This window comes from Scylla paramamosain, chromosome 46, assembly GCF_035594125.1.
Source record: "Scylla paramamosain isolate STU-SP2022 chromosome 46, ASM3559412v1, whole genome shotgun sequence".
In the NCBI taxonomy this organism is placed as follows: domain Eukaryota; kingdom Metazoa; phylum Arthropoda; class Malacostraca; order Decapoda; family Portunidae; genus Scylla; species Scylla paramamosain.
Window position 1 is genome coordinate 10,525,010 of NC_087196.1, and position 20,848 is coordinate 10,545,857.

The 20,848-nt window shown below is 39.3% G+C and overlaps 1 pseudogene; it reads right to left on the reverse strand.

The window, feature by feature from the left end:
- Nucleotides 1–1,757: 1,757 nt before the first annotated feature.
- Nucleotides 1,758–14,775, reverse strand: LOC135094566 (dnaJ homolog subfamily C member 2-like; annotated as a pseudogene).
- Nucleotides 14,776–20,848: the final 6,073 nt, after the last annotated feature.

Sequence of the window (20,848 nt, forward strand, 5' to 3'; positions counted from 1 at the left end):
TGTGTGTGGAAATGAGGTAACGTGTGTTGTGTTGCTTAATATAAAGTGTACGTATCCCACAGTACTGTCCACAACCACCAGCCCCATTCCGATAGTAATGACCTCAATCCTACCAACCACCACCCATTTCTCAATATGCATAACCCACACCAGTCCATTACTACTACATCAACTAGAAAATTTACCGTCTGTTTGTGTGTGCAGTGTTGCGTTATAGTGTCAATAACCCACACCACCCCCCACTATAACCCACCAACACACCACGATCTCAATCCTACTCACTATCACCCACTTAGTAAATAAACAACAATCGCCCATTACAATTACACCACTACAAGAATTACCGTGTGTGTGCAGTGGGCTTGGGGCCAAATGAGGTTTATCTGGGTGGCGGGGTACCTCAGCGCAATCATGAAGGCTGGCGGGGTAGATATCAGGTCGCTATCTGTAAGTTATAGTTCCCCTACACGTCCGTCTGTCTGATTGGCCGCTACTGCCCGCCAACCTTCCGCACTACGAGCCTAACAGTGTTAAGTTCGTATAATTTTACTGTTATTATTATTATTATTATTATTATTATTATTATTATTTCTCATGTCTCTGTGTCATATGAAATAGTATTTGTACTACTACAGCTATTACCACACTACTACTACTACTACTACTACTACTAGTAGTAGTAGTAGTAGTAGTAGTAGTAGTAGTAGTAGCAGAAATACTGCATTTTGGTTTATCAAAGCGACAGATGCGTGGTTATGTAATGCAGTTCACTATTACCATCTGCTTCCTTTTATTAATAATGACCATATGATATCTGTCACAAATCAAAGGTCGCAGATAACGTGGTGCTTTATACTTCAAAGAAGACCCTGATATGCGATCACGTGAAAAAGGAACACCCAAACAGCAGGTTTGATCTACAAAATAAAATAAATAAATAAATAAATAAAAGTCAAACCACAAAATTTATGATGTCGTTACGAAAGGCTTAAAACTGAAGATATGATGGAAGGTAGAGTGCATAGCGAGATGCGAACAATGAACAAAAATTATAGCACACACACACACACACATGACCATATATATATAATATATATATATATATATATATATTATATATATAATATATTATATATGTATATATATATATATATATATATATATATATATATATATATATATATATATATATATATATATATATATATATATATATATTATATAAAATATAATATATATATATGTATATATATATATATATATATATATATATATATATATATATATATATTATATATATATATATATATATATATATATATATATATATATATATATATATATATATTATATATATACCAGTGGAAGACATTAAATTTTGTGTAGGTGGTGGGTGAGCATGGTGGCTGCAGATGATAATAATGATTATCTATATTTTGGTGTTTCACAAAGCTATTACTGGCTGTGTTGGTCTAGGTTAGGGTTGACTATGCTGGTCCGGGCAAAGCTACGAGGTCACACATTCTGAGGCGCACATCCATGATTCAACAGCTTGCATTATTACTTATATCACAGACTGAGTCACTTATTTGAGGTACTGAATCGCGCATCATGAACTTATTCCATGCATCAGCCACTGAGAGCTATATTCTGAAACACCTCTGAGCTGCACCTCCATTACTTACAAAGTAATATTCCTCAAGTGTCAGGCTTGGAATCATGTGTATCAAGGACCTGTGAATGTGTATAAGCATGTTAAGTCACAACTATTGTCTCAATGATGTTTGTGTATTTTCTATGGTAACTCTTCATTAGGATCTACACTAATCACAGCATTTACCTGCAGCTCTTCATGTGGCATCTTTACTCTTACCCACCTTGTAAATTTAGTGTTACTTTAAAATCAAACTTAAGACTGTAGTTTTCCTTTAGAAAATTAAGAAGGTACACATTTGTATGCAATCACATGGTCATCATTGCATATTACTTCTTATTATAGTCACAATCACCGCACACTTTTTCACACGTCTTGTAATTTTTTATACAACTGCCACAGATCCATTCATTCTTCAGGAAGTGGCTTCCTTGTGGCTACTGCCATATTAATGGAGATTGCCCTTCTGTCCTCCAGAGCTACACTATGATGATAAGGAAAAGCACATGCTGTTTTGCATCTGCTTTCTGCAATGTATAGAATTCTGCACTTATCAACATTAATTTTCAATATTAGCAGTTTTCCCATAGCACTTAAAAATACTTTTCCAAGTGTTAATTTTGCTTTTTGCATAACAACTTATTGCAAGCAGTGGAAGTGAAGTGTGATGGAAGAGATGGAAGAGTTGGGGGATGAGGTTATAAAGGAGAGAAAGGGAGAAGTGGAGGGGAAAGAAACAGATCCCTAGCTACACTTTTGTGTCCCCATCAATATATGTAGCTGCCCCTCCAATTCAGGTAGTCCAAAAGTGGCACTGCTGAGACATAATGCTTAAAAATAGAACAAGAGATAGATTTTCAGATAGCAATATTGCTTCACACAACAGCTACAAGAATTTGCTACATCTGAACTCACAAAGGAAAGAAGACAGCAGGGTTTGGCTCCTCACTTCTTTCCCATTGCAGCAGCCTGAGCCGCCTTCTTTGCCTTCACCATCTCAACAAGCTCCTGAAATGCCATCATATGAGAATAAGACTTAAAAGTTACAATAACATCAGTGTCTACTGTGTACTATATAAAACCTTCACTACATACATACACACACACACACATATATAAAACCTTCACTACACACACACACACACACACACACACACACACACACACACACACACACACACACACACACACAGCACTTACATCTCCATGCATTTATGGAGGGACCACAAAGATAAAAGCAGATCAAAAGATAAATGCATCAGAGAGAGAGAGAGAGAGAGAGAGAGAGAGAGAGAGAGAGAGAGAGGAGAGAGAGAGAGAGAGAGAGAGAGAGAGAGAGAGAGAGAGAGAGAGAGAGAGAGAGAGAGAGAGAGAGAGAGAGAGAGAGAGAGAGGAGAGAGAGAGAGAGAGAGAGAGAGAGAGAGTGTCACTCCATAAACAAGATAAACCTGATTTGTTTTCTCCACAATCTCACATACAGGGAATAGCAAGCAACACATCACCAGACACACAAACACACACACACACACACATATACAGACCTTATAGCGCCTCATGCAGTCTTTCTTGGTTCGGTTGGGGACACACTTGGCAATGCGGTCCCAGCGGTCAGGAGTAGAGACTGGATAGGTCTTGAGGGCTTGCTCCAGCAACCTCTGTTCCTCAGCTCCCCAAGCAGCAGTGTTCATCCCCAGCATCTCCTGTGGTGCTGCACAAAGGAAAGATCTAACATCAGCCTAAAAACATGTTTTTTTCTTAAAATATCTTGGAATTGATTCACAGCTCAGCTGGTGATATTGCATAGAGCTAAAAGACAATTCACAGCAGTTACACAGAGAAGGGAGAAAGCTCTTGAGTTCATACAGAGAAGACTCATGGTAATAATTAATTAGTATAAAAAGAGAAATGAGAAATTACCCAAGCATCAACATGATATAAAACTACACAAAGATGCAAAAGAATGATCTGAATGTCAGCATAACAGCAAGAACTCACTGTCATATCTCTGGGAGGCTGTGGTGTCGCTGATCACCTGCCGAGCCTGTGCCTTCTCCATGCTGTGGTAGGCATTCTTGTTGGCTGCCTCCCTCATGTGCTTGTCTGAGTGTTGCAGCTCCTTGGCCTTATTGAGCACCTCCTTGGCCAGCCTGGTGATGCTGGTGGCTGTGTTGGTTGATATACTCTGCCACAACCTCCCACCTGCAGCATGGAGGGTTCAAAGAGTTTCCTCTAAGTACAGCAATGCATAAAAACATAACCTAACATTAAGGGAGCTGCAAGAAGCCATCCTTGTATGAAACATATCTACCTATATCCACCTATCATTCCCATCCATAAATTTGTCTAATCCTTTAATGCTCCCCAATGACTCAGCACTAACAACCTGATTACTGAGTCCATTCCATTCATCTACTACTCCATCTGAGGACCAATTTCTTCCTCTCTAACTATTTTCAAGCTTGAACCCATTGTGTCTTGTTCTATCCTAATTATGATCCTGAGAATTTTATAAATGTCACCTTTGTTATATTCCCCATACCACGTGAAGACCTAAATGGTGTGTATGTAGAGAACAGTAGTAGGGATCAGATAACAACCTTGATATTAGTCATTTTAAAACACACATGGAAACACAAGAATAAGGCAATAAATCAATCAAATAAAATATTAAAGCTTAAAAAACCCATCTATTTATATACTAGGCCAGCAATCTCACATCAGCTGGCCCAGACAAGGCACCACACACACACACACACACAGACACACACACACACACACATACACACACACACACACACACATGCACACCACTTAGTGTCAGCATGCTCGGCTCACAACCGAGAAGGCATGGGTTCAAGTCCTGGGAGAATCTCTTCATGTGTAGCCCCTGTTCACCTAGCAGCAAGTAAGTACAGGATGTAACCTGAAGGGTTATGGCCTCACTGTCCCAGTGTGCGGTGTGTGAATGGTCTCAGTCCTACCCAAAGATCAATCACTACAAGCTCTGACCTCTTTCCATATGGGGAACAGCTGGTTTGGTGACCAGCAGACGAATGTAGGTGAATGACACGTCATTCACACTCTTAGCCCTGTCAGCCCCAGTGGAAAGGGACAGCCTTGTGGACCACCAGTAATAATAAGATATCAAAAAATATATAAAAAGAAGCAATTTACACACACACACACACACACACACACACACACACACACACACACACACACACACATGAACCAGCTCACCTCTTTGTTGTGCCGGCAGGGAAGAGGTTGACGGCTTTGATGAGCAGCTGGAGGTCATCTTGATTCCAGACTTTGAGTGATGAACCTTCCCCTCCTCCTCCACCCCCCTCCCCTTGCTGCCGCTGCTGCCGCTGCTGCCACCTCCTCCCTCTCCTTTTTGATCCTGTTGCGCACCTCACTCACCTACAACAGAGAGAGAAGGCAAAGAAGTGTTACAGGGGGTCCTCAAGTTATGACAGAGTTCTGTTCCTATGCCATGTTACAAACTGATTTTCTGCATAGGTCAGAACCAGCATAAGTAAGCTACCTGCAGTATGTCAATCACTAATACTAATACTGTTGTACTGTAAAGTCATAGTCTAGGACATAAACACATAACTATTGTGCCTGTAAAAGAAACATATGAAGGACAAAAGTCAAGACTGTCATACACCAAGGACTCCTTGTACTAATCATAACTATCAGTGGAGAAATAGTCTGAAAGGTTTGACTATCCTAGGGAAAACAGGTCATACAGAATATCCAGATCATTTGGGGTGGATTGTTCTAATTTAGATTAGCTTGCTTTATGCTACTTTAGATTTAGCTAATCAGATAAGGTAATGTAACATGACTTAAATAGACCTAACATAGTTCATTTCAAAAGTGATGCAGATACCCATATGTCTGTTGGAGCAGCTTTTGGGTTCAAGGCTTAGGAAATTTTTTGATTTAAGAATGACAAAAATTATGTTTTTTTTTTTTTTATATAAGCAACATTTACTGCTACTACTACTACTACTACTACTACTACTGTTGGCCCTCCACACTCACCTCCTGTGTCAAAAAATTACTACTGCTATTACTACTACTGTTGATCTCTCTCACTCACCTTTGTCAATTAACTACTACTACTACTACTGTTGATCCTCCCTCACCTCCTTCATGAGTACCTCCCGCCCTTGCATCTTGTCCTGGGCCACTTGTGCTAGTTCCTTGTCGAGTTCCTCCAGGCGGGTCAGCTCCAGTGCCTCACACAGCAGCTCCACATCTGTCATGGTCTGCACTCGCTCCCCCTCCTCTGATGCAAAGTAACTGTTGTCCTTACAGAGAGTCCGCAGCATCTGGGAATAGAGGATACTATACTAATGATTTTCAGCCTCTCTGTTATTGCTGCAATGTTGCATATCTTGCTATCTTTTTACTGCTATTTTTTTTCTAGTAAACTCTGGAACTCCCTGCCTGCTCCAGAAGATCCTCCTTCCTATAACTTGAACTCTTTAAAATGGCTGGTTCCAACTTTTCAAAACACTTATCCAACAATTCTGGATAATCCTTATGATCTTTCTTTTGGGACTAGCATCTCAGTGGACTTTCTTTCCCCTCTTTTTATTGCCCTTGACCAAAGATCTTGCATAAAAAATGTTACTGAAATATGTGAGGAAAGGGTGAAGAGAGTATGTGAAGTTCAGAGCAAAGAGGAAGGGAATACAAGGGCAGGACTAAATAGAGAAATCTGTTGCAGTTATGTCCTCATGGAGTATTTATCAAGAGGTGTCAAATAAAGATAGACAGATACAGAGATGTTCTTTATCACTGTCACCATCACATCTATGCAATGACAAAGAATGTGTGCTTTATTCTATTTCACGTTGCTTTTTAAAATTATTTACGTGAACAAAATACAGGCAATCATAATTTGTATATATATTTTTTTAGTTTCCAAATTAATTTACACATTTGAACACTAAATTTAATGCTCTTTCCATCTTTCTAATACAAATGCAGTCCTCTCAGCCCCTTATGAACAGGAACTGTATCAAAATAATTTAAAAAATGACATCAAAGAAAAAAGGAAAAAAATATAAATCTGAAAGTATATAATGAATGAGAATATTTTAATGTGAAATGTTACAGAAGATGAAAGTGAGTAGAGTTTCATTTTTTAGTTTTCTTTTTTTTTTTTAGCAAATTTTGTAGCCTTAAAAAAAAAAAAAAAAAAAAGAATGATGGCTCCAGGCATGAGTCATGAGAACTACAGGGGCAGGTGACAGGAAGGGAGGACTGCGACAAGATGAAATTGAAAGGGGAGAGGAAAGGAACAGGAGGAGGAAAGGATATAATGTAGTGGGCTTGCTTGCCATAGCCAGGGATCATTATTATTATTATTATTATTATTATTATTATTATTATTATTATTATTATCATCATCATCATTATTATTATTATTTTTTTTTTTTATATATATATTGGAGGATCATTGGCCAAGGACAACAAAGACTGAAAAAAAAAAAAAAAAAGAAGAAAGAGGCCCACTGAGGTGCTGGCTCCTGAACACAGTCAAGTGTTAGTCAAACAAACAGGGTAAGTGCCTTGAAACCTCGCTCTTGAAAGAGTTCAAGTCATAGGAAGGTGGAAATACAGAAGCAGACAGGGAGTTCCAGAGTTTACCAGAGATAGGGATGAATGATTGAGAATAATGGTTAACTCTTGCATTAAAGAGGTAGACAGAATAGAGATGAAAGAAAGAAGAAAGACTTGTGCAGTGAGGCATGCAGTTAGCAAGATCAGAAGAGCAGTTGGCATGAAAATAGCAGTAGGAGATAGCAAGAGATTCAACACTGCAGTGATGAAAAAGAGGCTGAAGACAGTCAGTTAGAACACACTAGAAAGAAAGTGCACCACGAAAATTCAATATATTTGTCAGGAGAATTTTTGATTATGTTAGCGATCACAGCAGTTTAAGCATCAAAGACAAGTGTGTGGTAAGTTCTTACATGTCAAGCAGATTCTACCCTCCTCCTCACCTTCCTCTCTTTTTTGAATGCTTTCTTCAGCACCTCTCTTTCCTTCTTTTCTACCTCCTGTTTTGCTCTTTGCTCTGCCTCCTCTGCTTCTCTTTTCTTTCTCTCTGCTTCCTCAGCTTCCTGCCTTACCTGAAAACACCAAATTTACACATTAGCAAGACATATCATTCAAAAAAAAAGACAACATAGCGTGGTATTTCAAAATATATGGCATTTCCGAGCATAAGACATGAAAAATACAAATCAATGAGAAAAATGTGAAGCCTTGGTCTGTTGTAGAAATCAATGCATATATGTGTCCGAGAGTAGTTAGTGATTGGCCTGGTGCTAATACTGGAGATCACAATGTGCACTCACCCTCTCCTCCTCTTCTTGTTTTTGCCTGATTGCCTCTGCTTTTGCCTTTTTTCTGAGCCAGTCTTCTTTCCTTGTCTTCTTCTTTAAATCTTAAAAAAATTATATATATATATATATATATATATATATATATATATATATATATATATATATATATATATATATATATATATATATATATATATATAATTCTTCATCTCTTTCCCTCTTTTTCTATAAACTTACCCATTCTTTAGCTACAGAAGTAGACAGCAAAAGCAGTAATTAATTTTTCCCTCATAAGGAGTCAGAAGTAAAACAAGAACAGCTTCTTTGCAATCTAAATCATCATAAACCCTTCCATCAAAATGAAATTTGAAGTATTATGTAACAACAGAAAAAAGTACTCGTGATAAATATCTCTTGGGATAATGCACAAAATTTCAACTTTTATTGGGATACAACGAAAATACACGAAATCAGTAATAAGTAACGAAACATACTTGGCTATCCTTGGGTCACAGGCATATGCATTGTCAACTAGCCTGCGCAATCGACCCATCTCCTCCTTCCGACGCCTCGCTCGCTCTACCTTGTTCTGCTTCTCTATCCATCGACGCTCCTCCCGGCTGGCAAGATTGACTGATTTAAAGATGGGAAGGCGACCACAACATTGCAGTCACATTGCACTGTTACAAAATATTCAAAGAAACTAAAATGACCAGTTAAAGCAATCAGAACAATGTCAGTGCCAGTTTTCCTTGCCATAAGTTTGGGTATTCTGTCTAGCCATATTAAATTTTCTTGTTATTTTTTCCAATGTCAAGTCTAGGCTTAAGTTTGGGCATTATTTCCTTATTCAATTAAAATTTTATTCAATGTTAATGTTTCAAGATACAAATTTCACCATTTTTGCTGCCTTTGGGAAGATAAAGCAAGGCTGGAGTGGAATACACATAACTCTAAAAAGACCAGACATACAAATAGTGAAGACTCACTCCTGTCCCTTCTCCTTTTCCTCCTCATCCAGATATGAAAACTCTCGCCAGGAATCAAAGTCGTACCAGAATCCATAGAAGCGATCAACCTGCACAGTGATGAAAATTAAGTTGGTTAACAATACAAAATAAACACTATTCATAAAGAAATCTTGAAATTATGTTTTATGTGTAAGTTACTGGACCCTCTATGCTGAGGAAAATTATAGTGTATGATATTTTAAACAAACTTTCAAAATTACTGGTCTATCTTTCCATCAACATAGCATATGATGATGGTAACTATAAAAAGTAAACTGTCACCAAATATCTACTTGCATTTCTGCTACTATTAATCTCACTTCTAAAACACTACAAGGGAGATTGATGTGACTGTACAGGCCAATCACTCTCTCCAGTTACTTAATCTGCTAATCTGGACTGACCTTTTGTTTGGTGTCATCAGGTTTGCCCAAGCCAGGAACGTGCTTGTGGGTGGACCAACGAGCATTGCACTCAAACACCCCTGTGAAAATCTGCAATGCAACACTGTGCCTTACAAAGATGTGGTGGAGACTGAAGAAGATGGAGAGAGAGAGAGAGAGAGAGAGAGAGAGAGAGAGAGAGAGAGAGAGAGAGAGAGAGAGAGAGAGAGAGAGAGAGAGAGAGAGAGAGAGAGAGAGAGAGAGAGAGAGAGAGAGAGAGAGAGAGAGAGAGAGAGAGAGAGAGAGAGAGAGAGAGAGAGTTATATAATCTAATATATAGACCTGACATTACAATATGAGATGGAGTTAATCCCTTCAGTGATATGTAATCATCCACACCACTACAAGTAATGTATACAATCTTTATAACCACCTGCAAGAAAAAAGCGGTGAAAAGGAATAGATTTTTTGCAATTTCTAGCCAGTATAATGTTTGGAGATGGCTGTAGAATGTGAAGAATTGTCCCAGAGTGGTTAGTGGTAAAGAAAAGATGTACCAAATAGCAATGAATACTGAACTTTCAATTCTTTGTTGAGTCATTTTTCTTCCTAATAGGAGTTAGCGCTTGCCTTGTGTGCACATATATTTGACATTACAGTATGACATGGAGTTAAAAGACCTTTGAATTCTTTGTGGAATAAATTTTCTTCTTAGTGGGGATCAGCGCTTACCTGGAAGAAGTTTGCCTTATTGTGTGCACTGACAGCCGGCACCTCGTCATCAAACTCTGGGTCCACCGAGTCCCAGGAGCGTCGCTTGATGGGGTCCCCGAGAATCTCATAGGCTTTGGTGATGCAGGTGAAGTAGTCATCGTCATCCCTCACCTCCTCCCCAGCTGCTCGCCGCTTGTCTGGGTGGTGCCTCAGAACCATCATGCGGTCTGTGAGGAGTAACACAATGGACGGAAGTGCACACTAATGCTGCACTCTCATTCCTTTACCCAAGTGTTGGGTCATCCTGTTTTAAGCACATACCAAAGGGAATGCTAATTATTATATTAGACTTACAGATATCTTAGCATAAAACCAATGATCAGAAAATATAATGTCTATCTATCTATCTATATATCAGGTTGCCAATCCCACATGGGGTGGCCCAGACAAACCACCACACACTCTTACAAATATCATTCACACTCATAGCCATAGGGGCGCCAACTATTCTTCAGACACATTCTCTCTGCTCTTCTGTATGCACCACCTAGCTACAATTCAAGGGCTTGTTAAAGCTAACAGTTATGGACATGGTTTCATAATTAATAGTAATTACTACAAACAACATGATGGCATTCCCTTTGGGTTCTACTTTAGCAAATGTATCCCAAATGATTGGTGTGAGCAAAACTTCAATAATTAGCCATGCAATGTCAATAGCAGGCAACAAACTGCCTGTGCCAGTGACAAAAGTCAACTGACAATGCTCCTCGCTGTGGGCCACAGGAAGACACAGCTCGCCCACGCCCACTCACTGTCAGTGTGGCCACACTTATTTGGTACAATGCTCCCACTTTTCTCACCATTTATCACACTCACCTGCTTGCTCATAACCATTGCCAGTGTGGCCATAGTCATAGTCTCAAACCACCATACTACACCCCAGGAGCTTTGATATAGCAAAGCCAACCACATACATCCATAGCAAGGCACAAATAAAATGTAGTTATTGAAAATATACAAATAAAATAAAAATACCAAGACTAAAAGGGCTGACACTGCAACTGAAAACTGGCACTATAAAAATACCTTCAAACAGCAGGTGCACTAAAACTTGGTACTCAGTACACTATACACTCTAGCTCCAGATGCCACCAGGACTTACACGCTCTTTTGATGTCATCATCAGAGGCCTTGTACCTGTGCTTTCGGAGTCCCAGTACTGCATAATGATCCTGGTCCTGAAAGGCAATGTTGTAGAAATGTATCAATATATAAAAGAAAGATACTAATCAAATAAATGACTGAGGTAAGTGATGCTCTCATAGTGAACAATCAAGACAGAACTATATATGCTAGATAAGTTTAGGTTTTGAAAAGAGCTTAGTAAAAACTGGTTCACAGAGTAGTGGACAAATAGAACAGGCTTAGCATTCATGTGGTCAGCACCTACACCATAAGTGATATCATGAGGTTAGATGACTAGGCATATGCATATAGAGGCCAGATGGCAATAGGAAGGCTGAGTGCATGGGGAAGAGGAGGATAACAGATTTTCATGGTTAGTACAGGAGTTATCCAGTGTAGGCCAGCCAATCTTTTGCAGTCTTCTCCATTCTTATGTTGCTATGACTGGACCATGCTGGCTGAGTTCTCACCTTCCAGTCTGCTGGGTTGAGAGAGCGAAGATAGTGTATGTCATCCTCCACCTCCACCTCCTGAGCCTCCTCCTCCTCACTCTCCTCTTCACTTTCCCCAACTGAGGAGGTGAGGTGGCCCCGCAGACGCCGCGCCTCATATATGTGGAACCATCGTCCCACTGGTTCTACCTCCACCTGGATGAGTGCTGTGGAAGGGAGAGGTAGAGAGAAAATAAAACAGATATTACCAAGAATACCATTCAGGATACTGAGGAAATAAAGGACATATTGTACAGAAAGAGACAGAAAAGAAAAATACCATAAGAGAAGAACAACTAGAAGGTCATCTCTAAAAAGTACACACACACACACACACACACACACACACACACACACACACACACACACACACACACACACACACACAAAGAGACAGACCATGAAAGATAAAGAGATGTTGTTGCAGAGACTATACACCAAAACATCATCTGAGAAATTCTCATCTACATACAAAAGCCCCCTGGTTAAGTTAAGTTAGTGTTCTTAATGGGGGCATCCACTGGAGAAAGATGCACTGGTTAAGCTGGATTAGTGTCTTTAAAGGGGGGACAGGACTCGCCTCTCAGTTAGGTTGGGTAAAGTTAGGTTAAGCTAGAAAGTTCCCAGTTTTCAATATATGGCACCTCATCCTTAGACTTTCCAACAAATGTCAAAATTTGGCATAATTTGGCTTCTTCCACCCTGAAACTCCATTTTCCCACCATGTCTCCAAGCTTGTTAGGGACAGAAAAAAGATAGGATTTGTGGTGTTAAACTGCAATTTACTGGTAAGAATAGCATAATGGGAGATCTGGGTGATGGAGCCTCCCAATTAGCAAGGTTAGTAATCTCACAGTTAGAATAGTGTAGTGGGGAATAATGGGGGGGATGGGATATTCTCTGTTTGTTGACTATTTTTAAGGATTTCTGCCCAAAACAGTGTTTTTACTCCTTAAACTTTTCAGGCTTCCCAATTTTGGTTTATTTTGGCCTGCACTCCCCTACCTTAAAAATGTAAAAAGAAAACAGGAAAAGGAGTGGAGAAAATTAACGGTGAAAAAAATTGTATTTTCGGACAAAATGAAAAATCTAAAATTCTATAGATATAAAATGTAGATATATTAACAAAGTTTCTATGATATCTCTTTCAAAGCAATTAACTAAAAATAAAGCCTGAGGGAAAGAAAAGGATAATATGGAGATAACCTTAGCCTCTTCTAGGGTTAATACGTACATGTCAGATAGAATTAAGGTTGTAGAATATCATGCAATATATATCAACTTCTGGAAACTTGTTAAAAAAAAAAAAAAAAAAAAAAAAAAAAAAAAAAAACTAGGTTAATGAACTGATGCATTCCCATGCTACACCCTTCCCTTCCAAGTGCTTGAGGGTCACTGTTGGCTGGCTGCTGGAGCTGTGCAGGGCAGGGTGAGGTTAGCCATTAAGGGAATCAGAATACTTATAGTTATTTGAAGTTATTACTTAATTATGAAAAAAAAAAAAAAAAAAAAAAAAAGGCAAGGATTAGGGTTAGGGTTAGGTTAGTTTAGGTTACGTCAGGGTTAGGCTATGTTAGCAAGACCTTCAAATAACTAAGTATTCTGATTCCTGTAATGGCTAACCCTGCCCTGCCCCACACACCTCTCGCAGCCAGCCAGCAATGACTCTCGACAACTCAGACGAGGAGTGTGTAGCATGGGGATGCATCAGTTCATTAACCTTTTACCTTTTTTTTTGCTTAAACAAGTTTCTGTAAGTTGATATATATTGCAAGATATGCTACAACCTTAATTCTACCTGACATGTAAGTATTAACTTCAGAAAAGGCTAAGGTTACTTCAGAAGAGGTTTAGGTCCATATTCCCCCAACAAACACTTACTATGATTTCAAAGCCACAGAATGTACCATGTGCCCAGGAGGTACCACCCCTGTCGGCCCCCTTAATCTGTTCGGTAAAACTGCAGGGTTGGACCTCCTCTCTATTCATTAAAAACACATTGCAACGTGAGAGTACTTACTATAGAACATGTCTGTGATGTTTTCAATGTGGGGAAGGCTTTTGTAAGGCCATAGTAATTAAATTAATAGCGCGCCGCCTCCAGAAACTAAGTCCACAATCATCCCAAGGATATAAGTTAGGTTAGGTTAGTAACCTTAGGGGGGTCCAGGGGGGGCGCAGCCCCCCGGGTTAGGCTAGGTTAAGGTTAGGTTAGGTTAGGTTAGTAACCTAACCAAACCTAACCTTAACCTAACCTAACCGGGGGAGCTGCGCCCCCCCTGGACCCCCCTAAGGTTACTAACCTAACCTAACTTATATCCTTGGGATGATTGTGGACTTAGTTTCTGGAGGCGGCGCGCTATTAATTTAATTACTATGGCCTTACAAAAGCCTTCCCCACATTGAAAACATCACAGACATGTTCTATAGTAAGTACTCTCACGTTGCAATGTGTTTTTAATGAATAGAGAGGAGGTCCAACCCTGCAGTTTTACCATCTGTTCATGTTTTTATGTACCATATGCCCACGAGGTACCACCTCAGTCGCTCCCCTTAATTTGTTCAGTAATTTTCTTGGTTTCTTAGGAAATAGGTTTTTGAGGGTTTTCTGCTTAAAGAGAAAGTTGATACCGCTACCACATGCAATTTCCTCTTTTTGATTGACTGGCCAGAGTAATAAGGCGGCCAGCCAAGTGTGAGGATTGAGCACCGGGCGGACAGGCGGCGGCGGCACCACCACCACCTCATATCTCACCCAGCACGCCTCACTGCAGACTCTCTATCAGTAAGTACAGTCCACCACGTACGTGTGAGGCGCCTTTTGATGATAACCGCCACGCTGGAGTCCTCGGTGTCCATGTCTGCTGTCATGCTGCGTTCTATGGCTACCCTTACCTCGGACCAAAACAACAACACTGACGCATAGCTCGGGCCGCCCATCTCGGCTCTTTCCATCTTTTCGGTTCCCCTCCATCCCAGCCAGCTTACCTATTAATGCTTCCCTATGAAAAGGTAGTGGGGAAATAAGAATCTGCTTCTTTTGTTGTTCCCACTTATAAACAGTAATATATCTGTTTATATGTAAGTCGTATCGGGCTTTGAAAGTGGCGCAGTTACTATACTCTCTGGGAGTTTATTCCATTCATCTATAATTCTTTGCAGTAGAGAAAGAAGTTCATCACGGGACGCACTTTTCCTTTGTTCTCACGTATGACTGCCATGATTGGTATTAGCCCCTTGGCTGGTCCATACTTTCTCTCATCGTACGGCAGTAACCATCCATCAGCTATATATTTCTCAAGGTCTTCCTCATACGGTTTTCTTACGTCGCGTCGCACAGAGTAGATATCCACTCGATTCTGTGGGACACTCGGCTCCTTGTTCTCAGCCCACTTCCAAGCTGCAGTCCAGTAATTACCCTAATTAAGACAGGAAGTGGAATTAATGAACACAGCTAGGCCTAATTAAAACAGGAAGTGGAATCAATGAAGACAGCTAGGCATAATTAGCACAGGAAGTGGAATTAATGAAGACAGCTAAGCCTAATTAAGACAGGAAGTGGAATTAATGAAAACAGTTAGGCCTAATTAGCACAGGAAGTAGGAGTAATAAACACATAGGCCTACGGAGTGCGCTTAATGAACACAGGTAGGCCCAATAAAGACAAAGTAGGGATAATGAACACAGGTATGCCTAATTACGACGGAGTGCGAGTAATAAACATAGATAGGCCTAACTGGTACAGGAAGTTTGAGCAATGAACACAGGTAGGCCTAATTAGCATAGGAAATAACAATAATGAACACATGCCTAATTAGCAAAAAGTGAGAGTAATAGGTACAGGTAGGCCTAATTAGCACAGTGGTAGTAATGTATATAGGTAGGCCTAGTGAAGGAAGGTAAAGCCTAACTCAGTGTTCTCCAGCAAGACACAAGATTGGTTCATATTTACAAAGGAGGTGAACTTGTCAAGAGGTTGGAGGGTGGCTTGCAGGGATGTTACAGGTAATATTATCACAGGTAGGCCTAATTAAGATAAGCCAAGGTAAGTAGGCCTAATTTTCTCTTCTGGGTGCAGGTAGGCCAAGGGTAGATCTGTTTTCTTCATCAACAGGTTATACAACAGGTTGATTATAAATTCACAACTGATTAAATTCACTGCCATAATTTTCAAAGGCTGTAGGTGAAGTTGTATGGGGTTTTTAATGGTGTTTTTTTTACGGTTTACGGTTTTTACGGTTATTATTATTATTATTATTATTATTATTATTATTATTATTATTATTATTATTATTATTATTACATTTTTTTTTATCATTGTTATGTCTAGGGTTTAAGTCAGTCTCTCTCTCTCTCTCTCTCTCTCTCTCTCTCTCTCTCTCTCTCTCTCTCTCTCTCTCTCTCTCTCTCTCTCTCTCTCTCTCTGTGTGTGTGTGTGTGTGTGTGTGTGTATGTGTTTTTGAGTGCAATAAAAAGTCGTACATTACATATATATAGACACACACACACACACACACACACACACACACACACACACAGTATAATTAAGCTTATCTTTATACATACAGAATACTGGTCATGATCTTTATAAACTTAATCTACACACACACACACACACACATACGAAACTATTACTTGTAGAGAGAGAGAGAGAGAGAGAGAGAGAGAGAGAGAGAGAGAGAGAGAGAGAGAGAGAGACTGTGTGTGTGTGTGTGTGTGTGTGTGTGTGTGTGTTGATTTATTCTTTATTTCAAGTTGTCTTAGTAAAATATTTCAAGTTGTATCAATATTGTCAAAAAAAAATTAAATAATTAAAATATGTTGTTGTTTTGTATGAATTTGTCAAAGAAAATAAATAAATAAAATAAATTAATTAAACTGAAGACCACAAATGTACTTAAGCTGAATGATAAGAGGCAAATGATTATGAAGAAATGAAAAAAGTGAGGAAAATTATGAAAAAAGACAAATATACATTAAAAAACTGTGTGTGTGTGTGCAAAATATTCCGAAAAAATGGAAAAAAAATGAAAATTATGAAAAAAACAAATATACTTAAAAAAAAACTTTGTGTGCAAAAGATTCCGAAAAAAAGGAAAATTATGAAAAAAACAAACATACTTAAAAAAAAACCTTTGTGTGTGTGTGTGTGTGTGTGTGTGTGTGTGTGTGTGTGTGTGTGTGTGTGTGTGTGTGTGAGGAAATAAAAACTTTGATAATCTTAATGAAAATATCAGTGTTTTTTTTTCCTGTTTAGTTTAAGAGGTGAAAATAATTGTAGCTTTAAATTGGATATTTCTCATTCATTCATTTGTTTGTTTGTTCTGAGCCTATAGAGGAAAACTTAGGCCTATACAGGGTGGGGGAAAAGGCTAGACAAGAGAGAAATTATGCACACACACACACACACACACACACACACACACACACACACACATACAAACAAACTGCTAGCTCTCTCTCTCTCTCTCTCTCTCTCTCTCTCTCTCTCTCTCTCTCTCTCTCTCTCTCTCTCTCTCTCTCTCTCTCTCTCTCTCTCTCTCTCTCTCTCTCTCTCTCACACACACACACACACAAGGAGGGAAAGCAGCCATATGTAAAAATTGATGTTTTAATTGTCTTTAAGTTTAGATCAAGTTGGGAGAGACAAATAAATAAACTTAATGCTTACTGGAAATGTAAAACACACACACACACACACACACACACACACACACACACACACACACACATTCTGTTTATGTTTTGTAATGTTCTGAAGTGAATGACGCTCAAATATTAGCCATAGGAGGTAGATTAGTTTATTTGTTTTGTGTGGAGTTTTGAGGGTTTATTTTGCAGTGGTTTGGATTTTATTGAAGGAAATGCGTCGCTGTGTAGGAGTTTCTGCTACGGAATTCCTCTGATGACCGTCCTTCTTCCGACTAAAAATGAATAATTACGATACTTTCCCTAGCCATTCAATGTGTGCAGTGGCTAAGTGGAGGGAGGATGTTGTCTTGCCCTCACTACAGTACTCGTTAGCAAGTTACTTCGCGCTTCGTTATCCCAGCCACCGCAAGTCCCATTAGTTGTCTAAGTGTTCTGGTCTCCCTGTCACTCATCAACAGAATCACGGCCTTTGGTGAACACACTGGCATTGCTAATAAGATAGGAAGCTGCCACGCGTGATTTGGGAAATAGAATGTGATGTGATGTATTCGATATTAGCTACTGTTTTTGTTTTGTAATGCAGTTTAGTACAGAGCAGAAATTCGTGTTACCAAATGGTCCAGCGTCTTATTTTAACTTTTATAAATTTCTAGAGATCTATTTAGGTTTTCAGAGGTATTTTCGTGACTCTAGGAAAAAAAGAATCCAGCTCTACGTGTTTCTTATGTAATTCAACTTATTACACAACAGGTATCCGTGTTATCATATCTTCCCGCGTCTTATCTGAACTTTTATCATGTTCTGGTCTGTTATTTAGGTTTTCAAAGGCATTTTCATGACTAGCACAAAAATCCATCTATTCTTGTTTGTTCTGTAATTTTTATATAACAGAAGAGAAACTCGTATCCTCAAACGATCTGGCGTCTTATCTTTCTTAATTTTTATCAGGTTCTAGTAGAAATTATGTACGTTTTTATGTTTCTGGGTAAAAAAGAAAAAATCTATCTTCCCTGTTTATTCTGTAATTAATTTAACTACAGCAGAACAAGAACAACATGCTAAAACATTCCGGTTGCGTTGCGAGAAGTTTTGTGGAGCAGAGTTGTGAAATATTGTCTGCTGCTGAATTACTGACGTGTCCTTAAGCTTCACTTATATTGTAATAGCACGTTTTTCTTGATTTCTGTCCTGGTGTTCTAGAGTGTATGGTGTCTTATATAGGGAACAGTGAGAAAGGACCTTCACTCCTCTCCCTGTGGTTCAGTGGCTGATGTCTCTTCTTATTTTTTTCTTCTCCCTCGTCACTCGGTCAAGGAAACAGAGTCGCCCCCTTTAAAAGATAAAAACCCCTCTGTAACCTGGCTTTGGTCTGTATGACATCAAATCGCTCCACTCCCTCCCTTATCCACTCTTTAAATTCCCTTATACTCTTTACCCAATCTTAATAACCCTAGGAACACTTCAGCAATATAATATCTGAAGAGTCTTCTGTGGAATCAACTGACAGGTTGGAATTACTTGAATCGCGCTGACACACCTTCTCCTCACACTCCGTCTCTTAAACGTCCTTTAAATTCCCCTATACTCTTTACCCAAGCTTATTAACCCCACAGATACTTTCTTACTACAATATCTTAAGTCTAATACGTAATCATATCAGAGGCTGGAATTGTTTGAATTTCGCGCGAAAACATCCGCTCTTCAAACCATCTAAATTGTGTTATACTCCTTATCCAAGCCTACTAACCCTAGGAACACTTCATAACTACAATATCTTAATAGTATAGTGCTGAATCATGCCTTTACACGCTTCAGTTACGCTCTAATAAACTCCTTTCAATAGCGAGAAAATATGAGCTGTCAAGTGAATGGCATCTACCATCACCATGACAACAGGTCGTGAATAGCCAATCCCAGCCCGCCATTTCATCCGGGACCTCAAGATGACCACACTGATACAATATAGTTTAATTTCTAGCCAAGATCAGAGTTAACCGAGACATATATGGTGGATAAAAAGCTCTTAAAAATATGGGTGTTCCGAGGAAAGTATACCACTAGGGAATGTGGGTTACATTAGTAATGGAGGAATATTTTGACAGCAGACGAAACTAAAGGTACAGTTACTAGTTAGTGTTTTTGTGTGTTTGTATGTGTGTGTGTGTCGTGGAGGAGTGTTCTGTGCCTGTCCATGTGGCTGTATGATGAACCAGGCGTGAGTATTCAGCATTTGACTAAACACACTCACGCAGAGACTGTCCCTTTAAACCTTCGTCCCTTTAAACCGTACCCAAATAAACGCTTTCGATTCGCGTAGGCAGACCAGGCTAGCTCTCTCTGACCGGGCCATGTGACGTATTTTTAGTCATATGCTCCTAGTGAGAGTAACCCGCCGGCTAGGGAGTCTGGGAGTAGGCTGGGAGTGTTAACTGGTTATTTAACAGAGTAGAAGATGAGAGAGAGACTGGGATGTGTGATGGATGAGTGACAGGGAGAAGAAGGGTGTAATCTGTTTGACGTAAGGGTGACAGGCTGTGTGCGTCCGTGTGTACATGTATGTGGGTGGGTGTGGGTGACTGGGTGTGTGTGGTGGGTCAGTGTCCGTATGTATGTGTGTATTACCCTTGTGAGACCCGCTCTGTGTGTATGTGTGTGTGTGTGTGTGTGTGTAGGGAGGGAGAGACACGTGAGTAAAGAAGGGAGGATAGGGGTCAGGAAAGAGGAGGAGGAGGAAGAGGGCTGACTGGGTGGAGCTCTTAAAGATAGTATTCAGAAATTACGTGTTTTCTTGACGGCTTCGCTGAGTCACTGTGTTAGGGAAGAGGAAGAGGAGGAGGATGAGGATATAGAAGTGATGTAAGCATAGGTAGGTTTTAAGTTAGTGTCGGTAAGGTTTAGGTGAGGTTAGTTAAGAATAGGTGATGTTAGGTTAGGCCACGTAAGTTGAAGTGTGTTAGATTGTAAGGTTAAGTAAGGTTTGGCTGTGTAAAAGATGAGGTGAGGTTAGGTTAAGATAGTGTGTTAGGTTAGGTAAGTTAAGGATAGGTTAGACTAGCATAGTTTAGGTTATATTAGATGAATTTACATTAACTTGCATAGGTTAGATTAGATTAGATTAAAGTAAGATTTGGATGACATAGGTTACGTTAGATCATGTTAAGTTATAGCAGATTAATTAGGTTAGTTAAGGTAATTGAGTTAGCAAAGGTTGCATTAGGTTAAACTAGCATAAGTGAAGAAGTTAAGTTAGATTAGGTGAGGAATGAGTAGGTTAGATGAGAAGAGGTGAGGTTAAGTTAGATTAGGTGAAGTGTAGTTGGAAAATGTCATAGGAAAAAATTGTAGTTAATATTGGATGCAAAATATCAAAGTAAGATTAGCTAAA